This window comes from Dromaius novaehollandiae, chromosome 2 (genome assembly GCF_036370855.1).
Source record: "Dromaius novaehollandiae isolate bDroNov1 chromosome 2, bDroNov1.hap1, whole genome shotgun sequence".
NCBI classification, from domain to species: Eukaryota; Metazoa; Chordata; class Aves; order Casuariiformes; family Dromaiidae; genus Dromaius; species Dromaius novaehollandiae.
In genome coordinates, this window is record NC_088099.1 from 71,666,670 (window position 1) to 71,686,149 (window position 19,480).

The window sequence follows — 19,480 nt, forward strand, 5'->3', positions numbered from 1 at the left end:
AAGCTGATGACAATTTTCTGTTGGCACTTCTTTAGGTATCCAGATTCTCCTAACTTAACTTAGCTCATATCTAACCATACAAAGACTTATGTATGTAATTAACTTTACGTATTGTGTATGGTCCCAGGAAACATCCAGTAGTTAATAACGATGTGCAGGATTGGGCTCTTTGTTCAAGAGAGAAAAAAATGTGTGGGCTAATTGTTATAGCAAAATTATGTGGTAGTAAATGCAGTTAAGCATTTGCTGCAGGAAAAGAGTAAAGATTTCATTTTCAATTTTAACTTTCATGTCTCCTATCTTCCAAGATTGTAACTGTATAAATTTAACTTCATAATAACTTAAAGTTTTGTGTCCTTTCAATGGAAAATAAAAAGAGCTTATGGGCTTGGGTAGCTGACAAGTGCTCCATTTGCTGTTGAGATCTCACTGCTGCAACATGCAGTGAAATCTAGTTAGAAATAATTCTTTCTGTATTGAACAGACATTAGTTGCAATGCTAACTAATTGCATTTAAACAAGGATGTCAAAACTTCCAATAACACAAGTGCTTAGTGGATGTTTAAACGCTTAACATTTTACTATAATTTGCCTTTCTCCTACACAGACAGGTGTTATCCACAATATGGCCAAACCAATCAAAACATTAAAAATTATAAATGAGTCAAGTTTTTATGACAACATAAGAAAAAAATTATATTCTGTAATGAAACAACTGTGCTTTCACTTTCCTTCACTCAGAAACACTTGAACAGATATTTCTAATACATTCTCCATGCCAATTGTATGCAAAACCTTTCAGACCAAAAGGTGAGATAAGAAACATATGAGCCATTAAAAAAGACCTATAATGACAATATCATATCACCAAGCTGAAAGAAATCTGCTTCAATAAGTGCAAAGAGATGCGAACATTCCTGTAGTTTTAGCACAGAAATAATGGGGGCAGGAGGATGTAAGAGGAAGAAGACGGCTTTTGAAATTAAAACAAAACAGAGACAAACATAAAAGTTATCAGAAGCTAAAGATGGGGATCCCATGCTTCCAGGGTAATGTGGACTTTGGGAAAGTTCTCTCATCTAACTGTCTAGCTCCCATCATGCCTGTTCAGAAGCCAATTGATTAAAATATCAGAAAGACAAAATCAGATGGGATCTAAATTAAGTTTCAGTGTCAAATTGTAACTCTTAAACCACCATGAATATGTCCTGAATGTATGAGCACATCATGGTTTTATTTTCTGCTGAACTCCAGTAGCAGAGCAATTAGAGTGGACGGCAATTTTATCAGTGTGTTATTGTGATTCAGGCAGACTTCATGCTGTCACTGTAATTTCAAGACACAGAGGTACCAGAAAAACATAGCAGTTATATTTTACAGTCAGTTAATTACCCTACACTCAGTATTTTTAAATCAACCTGCATGTGGCTATATTTGTTGTTTCAATATCAGCTGAAATGCATTTTAAATAAACACACACGGAAATATTTAAGATCCTAAAATTATTAAAGGCTAGGCTGTACCTGTAAGGCCAGCTCTGAGAAAGGCTCTCTACAGAGGGAGAGGTCTGCTAAGGCTTATCATTTGGGAACAGCAGCAAGATGGTTGCCACAAGCTAAATGGACTCCAGAATGAATTTAGAAACATGTTTGTCAAACCCATCTTACTGTTTACTGATAAGCATAAGTGCTGCTTCATCTTCTGAACTTTTAGATTGCTTGTGTGATGAAAATGGGAGGACCTGTGTCTCTAAGCATAAGGTGCAAACTCTCCTCATGATGTGCCTAGCTTCAGAAGTGACTGTTAAAATACTGAACCTGCTTGCCAGATATTTTAATTTGTCTACAGTCGTCTTTGTGGGTAGGGTGGGGCAGATGGAGATGTTCTGATGCAGAACTTTTTTTTGCCAAGCTACAGCTGGCAGATTGGCTCATACGTCTGTGAGCATCTGTGCACTGGAGCGCGTGGTTGATTGGAGAGGGAGGGAGAAAACAATATTGAAAAGACAAATGCTGAAAAATTATTTCATTTGTCTGGTACGCCATTTGGTTTTGACTTCTGAACATGTTTGGCTTTTTATAACTGTAGGAATTCATCAGAAGCAATTCTCTGAGTGGAGGTTTTTATTTTGCATCTGCTGGGCTGCATTGATATCCAATGGAACTTACACATATTCAGCAGCTCCCAAGCACTTTTGTGTTAGAGCAAGACATTTGCTTTTGCACAGTTGTGCTCTTGGCAGAGAAAGTAAGAGTTGCATGATCACTTCAGTAGTCTTTCCTTTCTCCCTGTTCTTCTGTTGTTTTTTCCTGGGAGACAAGGCTACCAGAAAAATTGTATGGGTACAGAGCTTCGCTTTGAAGGAGCATGGTTTTTTTGGAAGCATGCAACCACAGTGCAAAGTAAAAAAAGTATGAGAAGAAATGGGTTAAAAATTGGCTAAACAGTAAGACTCAAAGGACAATAATCAATGGCTCAATATCTAGTTAGCAAGCAGTAAGCAGAGTACCTGGGTTCAACACCGGGGCTGATCTCGTTCATTTCTTAACCAGCAATTTGGATGATAAGACAAAATGCACCCTCAGCAGACTTGTGGATGACACTAAACTGGGCACTGGGATGGTGATTGAATGTAGAGAAACTTGAGGATCTGGCCAACAGAAATCTCCTGAAATTCCAAGTAGGCATCACTACAATATGAAGATCAGCAGGCTGCCTTGCTAGAAAGGCATTGAGACAACAATGGAAACCAAACAGATTGGAGCTAAAATCACACCCTCTTCACAAATGATATGTGCCACACCTCAAATACTGTATCTAGTTCTGGCCACGCCCATGCAAGAGGGATGTTGAAATACTGGAGAGGGCCAGTGGCAGGCTATCAAACCCATAAAACAACCTACAAGGAGATGTTGAGTAAGGTGAACTTGTTTAATCTGGCAAAGAGAAGGCTAGTGGGGGGAATCTGCTAGCAGCCTACAACTAGTTAAAGGACAGTTACAAGGATAATGGAGCCAAATTCTTCCCAGTAGTGGAAAATGATACAACAAGGAGAAATGACCACATGTCATGGTTTGGGAAGCTCAGATTGGGTATTAGGAAAAAAAAAAAAAAAAACTTCACTGAGTGGGGAGAGTAGCACCAAAACAGAATGACACCCACAGGTATAATGGAATCTGTGAAAGTTTACAAACTTGGCTAGAAACTTGGCAACCTGACCTAGTATTGGCAATAGTCCTGCTTCAAGCAGGACTAGATGACCTCCAGAGGTCCTTTCCAAGCAGCACTTCCAAGATTCTTTGAGGGACCCCAGTAGCAGAGCAAATGTAGAACAGAAGAGCAGGTGGGCTACACTAAAGAGGAGAAACAGAAATCAAAGAACACTGAAAAAGAGCTGCTTTCTCCTTGAAGAGAGCTTGGAATTAGTCAGGGAAAGACTGGGCTCTGCCCACAGAGCGGTGACAGGGACAACAGAAGGGGCATGATCTACAGGCAGGGAGCAGGGTAAAAGGGAGAGAACTGGGATTTCAGTCCAACCTGAGGAAGAGACAGGTCCACATGAACAAGAAACTTCTCATTAAGAACCGACAGGTGTGTGACAGGGTCAGATTCCACCAAAAAAAAGAAAGTGTACTCTGTGCCACGAGCCATCACAATGGCTGTGTGTATAAAGCTGAACAGGATCCTGTAAGAAGTGTGAAATAACATGCTGCTCGTTCTTTGATAGTGTCACTGTAAAATCTTCAGTGTAGTGTACCATGGTTTACTACACCATGCTGAGGAAGATGTCCCAGTGATGTTTCTTGTCTCTAAAAAAGAGGGTTGAAGATAATGAAGATCCAGAGGCTGATCAAGGCTTGGTGCTGTGAGGAAGACATGGAGATGTTAATTCATAACATCCACAGAGATGTGTATGTTTTTTCTGGTGTCAGGGTTGCCCTGACATAAGAATAATTTCAAAAGGAAATAAAAGGAGAAATCTGAACTAGACAAATGATGTCTTTTCTCCTGGGCTTAGTATAAAAGAGATTGCTACTTTAGTGATATAACATTAATGTGGGAAACAATGGATAACAAGAAAAAAAACCAAAACAAAGCATTAATATTAATGAGGATTTATCAAGGTCACAGAACCAGTAAGAAGACTACGCTTAGTCCACTGGGAAACTGACAGCAATCACTACAGTCAAATAGACAGTAGACGAGGCAGATCCTGCACTACTGGTGCAAGACAAGAGGCATAATGTTGATAACAGAAAGAAAAAAAGAGTAGAAAACAGGTATTACAGTTAAGCTGATGAGGCTATATTTGAGAAGAGATAATCCTTAGTTTTTTGAAATCTAACAACATTAATAATAATCCTGCCAATAAAATAGAAGCTCAACCACTAATCACTGAGGTGGGAGACTAGCAGGATGACTGAGGGAATCTACTGAGGAAATCTTTTTGAGGAAAGTAGAACTTACCTTGTTTAAGCTAACAAAAGAAAGCTATTAATGTGATGATTGTTATCTAGAAACATACAAAGAAGAAAAAGGGAAGAAAGTTGCTTGAGTTAAAGGACAGTGTTGAGATAAGCTGGATTTAAAATGACATGAATATGTTTTTGGCTGAAATTAGATTTATAGCTGTTAAAGAAATGAGGTTCTGGGAGAATCTTCCAATGTGGAACAATGACGAAGAAAAAACTGAAGAACTTTTCAAAATGGAGTTCAAAATGTTTGGTGCTGACTATGTGATGTGATACCTCCTTGTGCAGGAGACTGGACTTGATGATTCAGAAAGTTCTTTAATTTCTCCTTTCCTTTATTCTCTTTCACTGTCATCTCTCTATGTCACAATCCTTAAATAAAGATAAGTGTGTGTTTTGTTTTAGGGACCTCTCTGGGATTCTTAATGAAGCAAAGTAAGATTTAGAGCAATGATTACAGCCAAGAACTTTAACAGAGACCATGGTTCTTTTCACTAGATTAATGAAAAATCATAAATGAGGGAAAGACTAATGCTGCTTTTTTATTGTTTGCATGTAATCCTTGATGAGGTACTACCTGTGAAAAACAAGTTATGATGATGAATGAACAAAAGTTAACATAATCCTTGCATTTCATAAAATAGTTTAATGGCTTCTGTTCTGAAATAGGAACTGATATTTCTCATACTTACTAAGACACATCTCAAGATTCTTATTCATTCAGCAAATATTCTTGCATTCCTTTATTAGTTAAACTATGTAGATTACATTGTTATGAAAACTCCCCATCAGTGCAGAAAACCAAAAAATATCAAATGATAAATCCTTACCAAGAGGATATATAGGAATGGATAATCAGAGGGAACAGACCTACTGTTTTAGGCAAGATAGGGCTCTAACTTACCACTTCAAAAGTTTTAATAATTTTTCTTTGAAAAGTTTTATTTTAGATACTAATATATGTAACTGTAGGTAAGAGCAGAACCCTATTGCCTTTTACTTTTCAGATTCTTCCCTCCCCAGCTCATTAGGATGTGTTGGTAAATTATTAGTACGTGGTGAAGTATGATCTATGTTTTCAGACAGATATTTGATCAAACCTGAGTATGTTCAACTGCTCTGAGCTTTGGCAAAAAAATAAAATCTTTCAAAGGACAGTGACCATGTTTACAAGTTACGAATACCTAGTGAACATCCAGTGACAATTTCTGGAGGGTTTCAGAAAGTAATAAATGTTGTCTCAAGGATAAAGATAGCCAGTTCCACAACTCAATTGCTTGCAGAGGAACCTTCAGAGAATTCCTTACCTTGTGGCATTTTTGTACATTGCTGTTTACTTAGTGTTCCAGGATGTTCCTTTAGTAAAAGGCTTGTTATTATGTGGAATGAATTCCAGCATGGAGTCATATTCTTTCGTAAATGGGTGATAGCTGAAGTTCATAATTATTTTGGCTTTATGAGCTCGATAATAAAATAGACCAAGTGCAAAGAGTAACTAAATGTTAGTGATCATCTTCTAAGAGCATTGGATTATTGAACAAAATTAGAAATAAAGTTATATGCCACAAAAATGAGAAGGAACTTATGGTACTTTTCTGCTTGTGATTTCTCAAGACCATCACAAAGTAAGAAGTATATGATATTTATTTATTTATTGCATTATTAGGATTATGATTTCTATGAGCTGCCTTTTATTTACTGGCCACGCATGAGTGAAAAGGATTGTTAGAGTTTGTAGAAGGTAAGTTTTGAATAAAGTTTTTTTGAATAGCTTGATTAGTTGTATGGGTTACTGAAATTTTGAATCCAGACACAGCCATCTAATATAGCCTAGTATGTCCAGCTATTGGCAAAATTTGTTTTTGATAATGTTAAAATAATCTCAGAAAGCCAAAATAAATGTGCACTTGTAACTATGGCATATACTATCTAAAGCAGGATACAATGAGCAAATTCAGCTGAACATCATTCAGCACATTGGGTAAAATCTGTCGTAGAGATTTAATCAAAATCTAAGCATGAATAATGGGATTTATACACTGAAATTTCTTGGATTGCTAAATAAGACTCCCAACTGATTTCACAATAGGCGCACATCTAACCAACGAAACATCTAAAGGAAAGTTTATTCTTATAGTTATGATATGGAATGGCCTCAGAAAATGTATGAAAAAGTAAGACTAATAAAAATAGTTCACACATGAAGTTTTGATCCAGTTCCAGCATGCCAAGAAAATACTAGCTTATATTGTGATAAGCGCATAGCATGAGATTGATAATATCTGAGCCATATCACTCTGGAGATTCAAATTCAATCAGATGCAATGTATGGCATAAGAAATACCAGATGAAATTTCAGATTCCTAAAACACCAATGATATGACAATTTCTAGTATAGTATGGTTCTCTAACACTGATAACTGAACATAGTAATATGAACCTCTCCACCTCCCAGCTTTTACATGAAATGTAAAAAAAAGTAGAGGTTTTTTACTGTTGTTATTATTATTATTTACTTTTCTGTAGTTTTATCATATCGATAGACTCTATGACCAGTCCTCCAAAGACAACGAAAACAAAGCAGAACAGCTGAACCAATGATGCAATATGGCTGATTCACTGATCAGATGTGATAGGTAGTCACTTCTTTTTTTATGGGACATATTTCTTAATTCAGATAACATCCTAGTTCTCAGGATATTGAGTTTATTTCTGAATCTTTAAAATGAATATCATCAACCTTAACTCAGATATTAATGATGAGAAATCAGGAAAGGTTGCTTTAAGAACTCATCTGAGAAGTAAGACATTTCCAGCTGTGTTAGGGAGCATGAATAGTGTATGGGAAAGTGTGGAAGAATGTCGAGGAGATACACGATGGAAGCTAGCCAGACCATTCCATGGGAAAAGGAGCATCAACAGGGCATGTTGACCCATAGTCATGTAGTTGAGCCTGTGCCAGGGTGGCACTGCACCTGGGCTTTGAATCGAGAATAACAGTGAGTTCAACATGCTTACTGCACATGTGTATGGTACATAAAAACTTCATCTAGTGCCCCCCCCCCCACACGGTGTTCCTCACCCTGGACTGGCACTCAGTGGTGCCAGGGATCCCCTGCTCCATTATTGCCTCGATCGGGAAAACACCGGGGAACCCCTGTTCAGATGCAGAGGTAATAAATGCTCCATACCAACTGTCGTATGCCTTGTGTTTGTGTATCCGTCCCTGCTGGGAGTCCAGGTGGTGCCCCCGCCTCACCCTTATGCTTGGCGTAGTCAGCAGGATACAAAAACGACAATGCCATGGCTGAGGAGAGCGAAGTGGGAGGGCGAGAGTCAAGAAGGGACCGCTCACCTGTGGCTACCAGGATAGCCCCAGACTGAGCCATGGGGGCTGGCGGCTGCATTGCTTGCCACAATGGCAGTCCCTGAAGACTGGCCAGAGTTGGCACAAGGGGCAAATGTTACCCCAAAGGCAGTTGAATCTGTTTTACAGGTCATGCCCTTCCATGCCGCTTTGGAAGCAGCTCAGAAGCTGGCCAGACAACTAGGTTGGGCACTGTTGACAGGCATTCGAGCCTTACATAATGAGGTATCGTCTTTGCAGCAACGAGTAAAAGATTTGGAAAAGGAGGTGGGGGATTTGCGAGATGCAAAAGCGATAGCCCAAGAAGTGATTACAGCACAAGCTGAGAAAATCCAAGATTTAGCCCACAAGATGGAGTGGCTAGCTTTGCGGACGGCTAATAGGTGGTGTGGGTGTTATGGGAAGGTGCCCGCTACTGTTTCTCAGGTGCGGGAGATTATAGCCCAACCCTGCTGGGACCCAGAGGAGTGGGATGGCCAAATATCAGTTATGGAAGGAGGGGTTGCCCCCTGTGTGCTTGACTTGGGAGAGGTAGAATTCTATGCACCTGAACCATTGCTAATTGCTGAGCAGAAAAATGTAAGCCTACACTTGCAGCTCGATTGTCCATCGCAGCATGTATGGCTATTCACACCTTTGATATCCATTCAAATAACCCCACTTCTATTAACTTCTTCTCAAGATTTGTTGTTCCAGGTATCTGCATCTGTGCCAGTAAATATTCCACAGGGAGCACCCATACTGCGAGTAATCCTGATCCACACTGCCAGAGTGCCCCAAATTCAGCAAACACCCTCAGTGCACTCTTTAGCCAGCATGTGGATACTAACTCCTCAAAAGAAAAAACAGCCTGGCACTGTTTCAGCAGATGGCCCAGGAGCCACTGCTCTTGTTCTTCATGATGGAAGTTATACAGTTATACAAAAAAAGAAAAGAAAAGAAAAGAAAAAGATATTTCTGTTACTCCCATGAATTTGAAAATGCTGCCTCTGTTCTGCAGAATGTAACTGACATGCAGTTAATTTGTAATGACACTATGGATATTACCTATGCATCTGCTCACCTCATACTACCACTAGGATGGTTCCCTCTGTGTGGCACTGCAGCATATACATATGTGCCGGCCAATGCCACAGGTGGCCTATTCACTGTAGGTTGTGCTACTTTAAACATTCCTCGCTTTGCGACGGAGCGGTGGAGGACCCCACAGCATATCCTAAGATGCCGCTTGTAACTGCCATATAAGTTTATTTTCTCATGCAGAAGCTCTAGGCCTATTGTTGAGCCTAGCTGGGATCCCAGGCGTGGTGGCACATAATTGCAAACAGTTAGAGCATGTTACCTGTGCTTTGGCTCAAAGCTTAAATTGGACATCTAGAGCCATTGCCTCTTTAAATAGGGAGTTAGGAGCAGTATAGCAAGGAACACTGCAAAACCATCTAGGGATCAACTGCCTGCTACTGTGAGATAACCACAGACACTGTGACTTCGCCGAGATGTGCTATTTCAACATCACCGATGAATTGGTATCTACTGAGAATATCAGCCACCTCATACAAGGAGGACTCTTGTTTATCTCTTGCTTTGTATTATGTTATGTGTGGATTTCATTACTTTGTAAACTCCCTTGCCATCATACCCCATGCCCTTCTGAAGACTGGGACAGCCTGTAACTAGCTTTCCATCGCAGGGGTGGAGTGTATAGGAAAGTCGTTCCTCACCCTGGACAGGCACTCAGTGGTGCCAGGGATCCCCTGCTCCAATATTGCCTCGACTGGGAAAACACTGGGGAACCTCTGTTCAGACGCAGAGGTAATAAATGCTCCATATTGACTGTCGTATGCCTTGTGTTTGTGTATCTGTCCCTGCTGGGAGTCCAAGAGGTGCCCCCACCTCACCCTTACAAATAGTAACTCATACAGTAGACAAGCATGATATATCAACATCAGTATTGCCAGTGTCACCTCAAGTTAGTCTAGCTGTTAGCTTTCCAAGAGAGGCTAAGGAACAGAGAGGAAACCTCAGAAACAGAAAGCGTCTTATTCAGACTGGTTTTTCATACAGAAAGACAATATCAAAAATTCTGGTGTTATTAGTGGGTCTCCACCTATAAGAGCAAAGACAACATTGATAGCAAAGAAGGCAAGATTTGTACTAATATAAAATTTCTGTCCATGTTTTCTAAATTGTTCATTGGTAGGCTCATAAGAAACATAAATTATGTCAGAGAAGGTTGTGCAACATGTCTCCATATAGCAGCCAAAGGCAAGAGTATCTTGCTTTTCTGGTGCATAAAGATATTAATTTGATTAGAAAAGGAAACCTTGCTTCACAAACCTTCTTTCAAAAGTTCTCCAATTTATAATTTACGACAATGTTTATATTTGTGGTATTGTCTACGCATTTCTAGTCATGTGCTCTAGTCCTGTTGAACATGACTGGATTCAATATTAAAATACTTCTACACGTAAGTACTGGTCACCCAGTTACATTAACATCTCAGTTATATGCTGCAGATGATAATAAAGCTAAAGGGATTGTCAACAACTCATGAACTTAGAGTTATGCTCAAATGTATTGCTCAGCATTATGTGCATTTCACTACAACTAGAGCTCTCAGTTGTTTTTTCCGTTTCACCGTTCTGATTTTAACTATTGAATCTGCTGCTTTATAGCTCAGCCCTTGCAAATACAAGAGTAGAAGATGCAAGGCACTTCAGGGTGGTACACAAGGTGGAATTACCACAAAGATGAGACATAAAGAAGTATGGCCAGTATGAATGATTCTTCTATCCTAAGTCTTAATCTTTGTAAATTTTCTCTAAATTGCTACCCAGAGATATGGTTCCAGTCTAAGAATACATACAGTGCCTATGCCTTGCTTGCAACACTTAATACTATTGCAGGAATGCATAATTTTCAGAAAAACAAAACAAGAGCAATAACTAACAACAGTTACCAATTTGGTAGATGCAGTTCAATGTTTATCATCTTTATGTGCTTATCAATATCAGACAAAACCCTTTGGCAAACTTTCAATGTGTTACTTTCCCATCCTCTACAATAAATCATTTCAGAACATATGTAACAACCATTGTCCTAAATAAAATGCTTTCATCATAATAAAAGGAGGCAGTTCTAACGCAAATCATAAACGAGTCATGCTACATTGCAAAAGCTCCTAATGATTTCAGCGGTTTATCTTGAAATGTACTTAGCTAATGGTTAAACAATGGAATTCTGTTAAAGTTGCAAAGTCTCATGCTTGGAAAACAACAGGTATAGTTAATATGTATGTTGTCACTGGGCTGGTGGTACAGCAAAGCCTTTTGTATTGTTTGTCTTATGACAGATTTAGTAACATTGTGATTTATGAAGGGCAAACATGGACAATTCTGCAAGCAATAGTATTTATATCTAATACTTAGTTTCCAGTCTACTTCATTTCAAAAGTAATGTTGCATTTAGAATTGCTGGAAAAATGATTTCTATTGCATACTAGTTATACTTGCTGGCAACTTTGAACTTCTACATGCTGATGTATACCGATAAACTCAGCTGAATGCACACATCTCACACATCTTTGTTGCTGTTTAGTACCTTTTAAATAGAAAATGTAGGGATTTGTGGTTATGAAATAATCTCTCATTTATTTCTGAAATACAAAAAAGGTTAAAGTGTGCATTTAATGGTTTACATAAATTAAATATATATGCTTACACTGGTTTGTCTTTTATCGCTTAATGTGAAGTGCTTCTTTTTGTATCATGTTAGATGTTAAATAAAGTCAGTAGTTTTTTCCAGCATCACTAATAGGAGCCAGGTTCATACAACCTTTTATTGCAATATGATGTAATACGGGTTTGTTCACTGATCTGTAAGCTAGAAAGTCTCTGTATCTTATGGGATATTACAGTACATTCCTTTTGGGAAGAATAGTATCAAACAGATTAGACAAACATTGGGGAGCTTTGAACATAGAGGATCACAGTTTACATCACCTGTTCAAACGTGCAGAAGCAGCTATCATTCTCAGCAGGACTGCTATTGAAATCTTTATATCCAAGAATGACTGGCAGATCCATTGATAAAATTTCCAAAAGTGTGAAGAAAAATGTTACTTGTTCTCAGACATAGGGAAAAATAAATATATAAAACTCAGTTTTGCCCAAGTCTGGATTTAACCTTCATACAAGATTCAGCTTAGAACCTTCAGCTCAGGGAGTTGGTTTGTTCTTTTTGTTTGTTTCCCTAGAAAACTGCAATTTGTGCCTATAGCCACAGAAATAACAGTCAATGATTCAGAAGTCTTATTTTCTATTTTCTAAAGAGCAGTTTCCTGTATATTTTAATTAGAATCATTTATATACATATATATGTGTATTCAATCCTATGCAAATATATATTTATATTTTTTATATATTAATATGTAGGTGTATTCATATAAATACTCAAGAAACAATAATATTTTTCCTTAAAGCGAATACCATTAATAGACTCTAAGTTAATGATTTCTTTCCTTTCACCCAGGAGGAAAAAACAGTAGAATGACATTAAATTACTTAACAGTTGCACTTTACACAGTCAAGAAGTGTGAATTGAAATGACAACTGATATCTCAGCAGTGCTGTGTCATGGCATAATTACTTTTCATAACAGATGTATCACTTGCCTATCAGACCTCCCTTGAATACTCCGAACTCCCATTTCAGCTGAGTCTTCCTGGTGATCTTAACTGGCTGCTTACTTATCTCTCTGTGACTTTTATAAAGTAAATGAGAGAGATTTTTATATATTTACAAAGAAAATATTTATCTTCCCTCCAGCATTGTGTTAATACTAGCACAAGCTTAAAATGTAAACCGCTGAGTTGTAGAGTGTTATGAGAAATTTCAGCTTTTAATTTTACAGATGCATGGAATATTTGTAACATTTTGGGAACCTATGTCATATGGTCTTCAAACACAAAACACTGTATATCACAGGAAACAGAACATAGGGCACATTAGCCTGGATTTGTTTAGTTTGTGACTTAGAGCAACTGATTTTATTGGCCAAGTCGCCCTTGTGACTTCCAGTGAAGTTACTGAGCAGTGCCAGCTGTGGAGGACAGCAGAGTTTTATGCAATGAATAGATCTTCAGCAGCAACAATGAACAGTGAAACTTGCTCCAGTCTCCAGCTTTTTACCTCGACCAGAAAACAGTCAAGTATTTCATGATTTGCCATTTGCCCTAGCTTTGTTGCCAAAGTTCAGCATGACTACTATGAAATCCTGTGTATTAAACTAGATAAAATATGCATGGTGGATTGCTTAAATATAAAGCGTCTTGCAGATGGGTCTGGGGTTCCAAGTTGGTGATGCCAAAAGAAAAAGGGCAGAAATAGGTTACACAGTGAGCAATGAAGCTAAAAAGTTCTCATTAAGAAGGTAAAGTTTGAATGATAAATTTCATCTAAATGGTAATGGGTGTCTGTATAATGTGTTGCACACAAAAGAATTAAAAAATGACAGATACCTACAGTACGCAAGCAAATTAGGAGGAGCTAACCTAAGTGATAACGGTGTTATTACATATCAAAGTTAGATGCCATTTCCCCTAATTTAAAGATATTACAACTAGAGTTAACCTAAAGGTCAGCTAATTTCATCATCTTTGTGTTAGCATTATCACTGATACTATGGCATCATTGAAATTATAAGCAACATAAAAATGCAGCTAATTATCACTGAACTAGTCACTTCTTATGTAGTACTCAGTTCAATACTTTCAAGCCAATACTTGTGACCTGTTTGTCTGACACCACCATCCATTATTGACCTGTGATATGCACTGTTTATCTTTCCTTTCTTAAGTTCTAAGTACCTGCCTGGCATTGCATTTTCTCTTGCTGGGTAAGAGAATAGTTTGTTATTTTTTTCAGCATTTAACACTCAGTAAGTATAAATGGGATTCTTAGCAAGCACTGAATTTTGTATTCCAATTTGCGTGAATGGAATGCAAAGGACTGTTTACATGCTGTCAGCATGAACAGGACATGAAGGTTTCTGTTAATTGAGCATGTGAAGACACAATATTGTGTTCTTTTGTTGTTAAAAACAAAAAACCAAAAAACAGCAAGACTATGCTTCCAGTAAGAAAATTGCATAAATATAATTGCATAACATTTCACAAGGTTGAAAACGGATTCTGGAGGACTACATCCATTTCTGGCACCTAAACTTCGTAAGAGATTATGGAGAGTGTATAAAAAGGAAAAGTTAAAACTCAGAAAAGCCTTGAAAGAATTCTTATCATTATAATTTAAGTTTGTTTAAACTCAGAATTGTGTTGATTTTCAGGGTAAATCAGGATAAAAGACAGGCTTTAATACAATAACATCTGAAATATTTTTCTACATCTTTTAAGAAAAACTTTTTAGGGCTGAATACTGCTCAGTGAATACATTATTCAGTGAATTTTGTCATTTTTCATTGAATAAATTATTCAATGTCTTTTCCTCTGAGTATTTGACTAGGTCTATAACAAATATAATACCATTAACTGAGCATATTATTCTATAATAACTGATGACAACAACTGAATAAATTGTTCAATGAATATTTTCCCCTAGAATTTGCCCACTTTTATCCTTTACTTTTTACATCAGTATAATATAATTTCTCATTTTCACATCTACATACAGATGTGTGAACCTTGCATAAGAAAACTGGAAAATTGGTGAAGTCAGTGGGAGACTTCTTCATTGTCCTGAAATTTTATTATGATTCAAAACATGGAAGTGAATGTGGACTGTATTTCACCTGTTGCTGTTATCCAATTGCAAATCAAGACACGTAAAACCTAGCTGTTATAAAGGAACAGCAGTCTCAAAATATACCAGAAATGAAACAGTATCAACAGAAAAGGCTACCTGAGCTATCTGCAAGGGAAAGGTTTGCAGATCCCCAATCTGGTGTTCAGAGTGTGGTCAGATCCGATGGATACCAATCACATAGTTCACTGATGAAATTTTCCTTTGATTTTAATGTACAATTTCTAGGTAATGCTGCAGCTAAAAAAATAACTGTAAAGATAACTGTGTATGATGGACTTTTCACTAATAAACACTTCATTAGCATATAGAGTTTAAAACCTTTGACTGGCTGAAGTGTTAGGAGGTACTACTTTTACCTCAGGGACTCAGCCTATCCAACTGGTCATTAACTGCCCAGTAAACTACCTAAAAGTTACACACTATGGCTAAATTAATAAAAAACATATTAAGAAAAATGAAACTGATAGTGCACTATCTATGTGCACTCACTATGAGTGATCTTTTCTATACAGTATCTTTCAACCAAACACCTTTGCCCTTCCAAGGAGACACTAAACAGCTCTGCAATAAAAATTAGCAAGCCAGAACCCCTTAAGGAATGTTGTGTTAGTTTACTGAGTATAAATAATACTTTCCTGGATTTCAGCTTCAGTGCAGTACTTTTGGAACTCACTTCTAGGAATGTCAGATTGGAATAGATCTTCTGGAACAGTCTTCCACTAGTGTAAGAAATGACATTCATGTTGCTTATTTTATCAGCTTTTAAACTTCTGGTTAAGATGATTTTAAGGTTTTTTGTTTTTCCTTATACCTTTAGGAAGGCTGACTTAGAACCTTGCTCCCTTGATAGACTTTCTTATAATTTCTAGACTACATTTTTAGGGCAATTTATTCATGAGCTAACTTTGTTCATTGTCCTTTAGCCTAAATAGCCCTTTTCTGTCCCTGATTTATTTCTGTACTAATGAAAGCACAAGGACAATGAAAACACAAAAAGCAATATTTTTTTTCCAGCCTTTATTTTACCAAGGGAAACACGCCAGTTTTTTTTAAATTCTTTCATGATCTCCTTGTAGAAAAGTTGTAATGTAATCAAAACAAGTAGCAAGGGCAATACATGCAATTAATATGTAGCAGGTCTAGCCATGAACAAGCTACTCTTTATCTGCTAGCATCAGCTAGCATGAGGAACAAAATGTTAGTGCCTGCCTCAAGGTAGTTAGATTCAGACTCAGCCAAAGTACATCAATATCACAGTATTTCTCATGGTGTGTCTTGAAAATTAGGCACTTGGATTCAGGACTGCAGTAGGCAGTACAGAGGCATCTAAATTTCATATATGTAGGAAGGGAGAGAATTAGGTGTCAAGACAGAATTCCTGGGTGACAAGGAGGGTGAGCACAGCGAAGTTCCTAAGTTCCTAAGACAGGAAACAAGAAACACCAAAGGAAGAAACACTTCCAAGAGCCTATGATGTAAACACTGTGCTTCTGCAAGATTAATTTTAAGACCAAAGACCTATTCTTGATTGAAGCATCTAAAACAACTCTTTTATGTTCTTCTGGGTTGTTTGTTTGTTTGTTTACTTGCTTGCTTGCTTGCTTGTTTCTTTGTTTTTCTGGTAAGAGATTAAGACTCCTGTGGTTAAAGCACCTACATGTTAAGTGGCAGTGAACAGCCACATATGCTTTGGACTTCCAGGACTTTCTTCCCAGGGAAGAAATCAACTGTAGGACTGTAGTATATTCAGGATGAAGACTTTCTCTGTTCATCCTCTTGAATTGGACCTCTAAGCTGCCAAAAATGCAAAATTCAGAGTCAGCTCTGAGTAAGGTGATAAGTAAGCTAAATTCTGATGGTTGCTAGTGAAGACCTTCAAATGAGATGTTCTGCGTCTGCATCCTGAACTGCTGCTGTCATTCTCATTAGGCAATTATCAACTATGAACATTCTCCTAAGTCAAATGGTTCGTGTCTGTAGGTGTCTGGATGCAATCCCAGATGTCACAGGATCCTATCCTTGCATTTAAATCTATTCAGAAACCTTAGTTAGGTGTCCAGGTACTGCAGTGCCTGCACTGCATAACTCATTACATATCTCAGAATTACATGCAAATAAGCCAGTGTGCCACTCTGATTGTTACCGGGAATGACCAAATAAAACTCCGATTACCTCATATTCCACTTGTGACTCAAGACTTCAGGAAAATGCTTTGATTAGTAACACCTACCTGTCTTTAAAGATCAAAATGGTTCATGTCTTTCAAAAACTTTTATATTGTGTGTGTGTGCATATGCATATATAAAAATATATTAAATAATTATTAATATATTAAATAATTATAAATATAATAATGCATATATGTGTATTAAGGTATAAACGTATGCATTATCTATATGTGTGTGTATATATTTTACATTTTTATATGTATTACTGTGGCAGAGGCACTCTCCTAAAAAATGGTAAGGCCTGGTTCAACCACCACATCTTTCTCTGAGAGTTCAAGCCCAAGTTACCAGCCTTCCAAAAGCCTGAGGTATCACTGCTGTGCAGACTGTTATGGAGGATGGAGGGGACTGGAGAAAGCAATGTCCTTCTCCATATGTTCTGCTCAAGATATTCCAGGTGATCAAGGATAAATTCAAGAGTCACTGAAGAGAAAAAGAAGCATGAGTTTCTTATGGATTGGCGAAAACTTACATTCTGATCTACTGACTATTTAAGCAACATCTTCAGTAACTTAGTATGAAAACACAAAATATACTTTTTTTTTAATACTGGCTCTTTGTCACGAATACAACTCCTGATTATTTTGAGTGCTCTGTGGAGAAGTCTTCAGATGCTTATTGACATATGTTGATTGAAAATGCAATTCTCAGAGGATTTGTTATCACAGTTTTCAAAATTATACAAATAATGTGAATTAAAGAAATTGCAGCTGGATTTTGCTGCCACTCTGTTAACCCTGGTGGAGGCTTGAATTTGCCCTTCAAGCTTAAAACTCAGAGCCTCGGTACAAATACTTATTATAACTAGGTTCCACTAGCAAGTTTTTATACTTCAGGCTTTCAGAATTTTGTATAAAAGGGCTTTATCTCACGAGTTATGTTTTTGCCTGCAGGTACTGGCCTGGGAAGGCTGTTGTGTTGATTCCTACTTCATACAAGCAGAGCCTTTGATAAGAGGCAATATCTCCATGATTAGCAGATCACATAGATCTGTCTTCACCTTTCCAGCTGGCTCCCTGACTTGCTTTCATATAAACAAAAGTGTTTTGAAACCAGTTTTGGAGAAATATCCACAAATAACTCTTCTTTTATTATAACAAGTTTTGTGTTTGTTTCACAGAAATGGCAAGTAGAGATCACCGAAGAGTTATGTGGAGTACAAACTCATGGTAACTACCTGTTTTAAGGCTGTAAAAGTTGGCAGACACTATTTGGCTTTAGGTTCACCATCATCAAAACATCCTATGCAATAATTATGTGTGGTAATTATAGGAATTTTAAGCCTTTCATAGCAAGTCTTTTTGGGAACAGGACAGTACAGGCAATAAATATTGCAGCCCTTTCCTCACTAACATCATGAGCTCGGAAAAATACATACAAAGAAAATTTTGATACTGGTACAAAAAATATGACAAGCAGCAAGCTCTCCTTCTTTCATATTTAATAAAGATCTTCCCAGTCAGCTGCAGCTGACGATAAGTATAATATCTTTAAATGGTTAATCCAAGGATCACAGCTCAAGTGCTTTATGTGGTTAGGAGCAAGGAAAGCTGTTAGTAGCTTCAGAGTGCATTTCATAAACCCAAGGATTTTTTTTTTTTCGTTTGGCTTTCTGCTATATCTTAAATGCTTTATTTTTCACGGGAGAGATAAGGCTTGGTTCTTCACATAAAACTACAGCTTAGCCATTACTTAGTCTTTCTCTGTTACGGAAAAGGTCCTGTCTGTGCACAGATGTCTCAGATTAAATTGTATCTCACAGTCCTTACAGTGCTCAGTACTAGATGAACTGCCAAAAGGGCCGTAGGCAAGAACTAAATTGCTTTGGTTTCAGTACACAGTGAATTTGGCTCAGACAAGCTGAATCAGTACATTAAATGCGAATCCCTCACAGATTTGAAAGCAGCCTTTAGCACAATTATTGACTGTGAGTAATGATTATGTCTAATTGAAGGAGACTTTTGCTACCTGTAGCTCAGTTGGAGTCCATGAGAGCCACAGCAAGGCACTGCATCTTAATTCAATGTTCCAGCTTGAAAGAAGCAATTCAGCCTAAATCCTGAAGTGTATACACATGGTCGATAAACTTTAATAAACTTTACAGGTTCAGTAACTAGACTGAGTGTATATAATTCAATTTTTTAATTCAGGAAAGGAAAATAGCTAACAAGTATGTTAGGCTACAATAATGTATTAGTTCATCTCAGGCAGAGGCCCTCTCAGTAAAAGGATAAGATATAGTTTCATGCTTGTCTTTGGTACAAGTCATAAATCTGCTGTTCTATACACTATATTAATGCTCTACAGGTGGGAGATTACTGGGTTACTTGGGTATGGCCCAACTTTCAGTAAATTCGTGAGGAAAATGAAGTAGTTTGACAATTTTGCATCATTTGCTATGGAAGTTATGCCAATAATAAAGAGAAATGAATGTTTTTCTTAATAGATTCTGCCTCTCCCCACAAGATTTTTTGGCATGTTTTCATAGCATAACAAACCTGTTGTACCAAAAATCATGATAATCTATGTCTGAATCCTTCCCCCAAAACTTATTGCTTTATTTCTCAGTTAACAAAAATAGATTCTCAGGGCCCT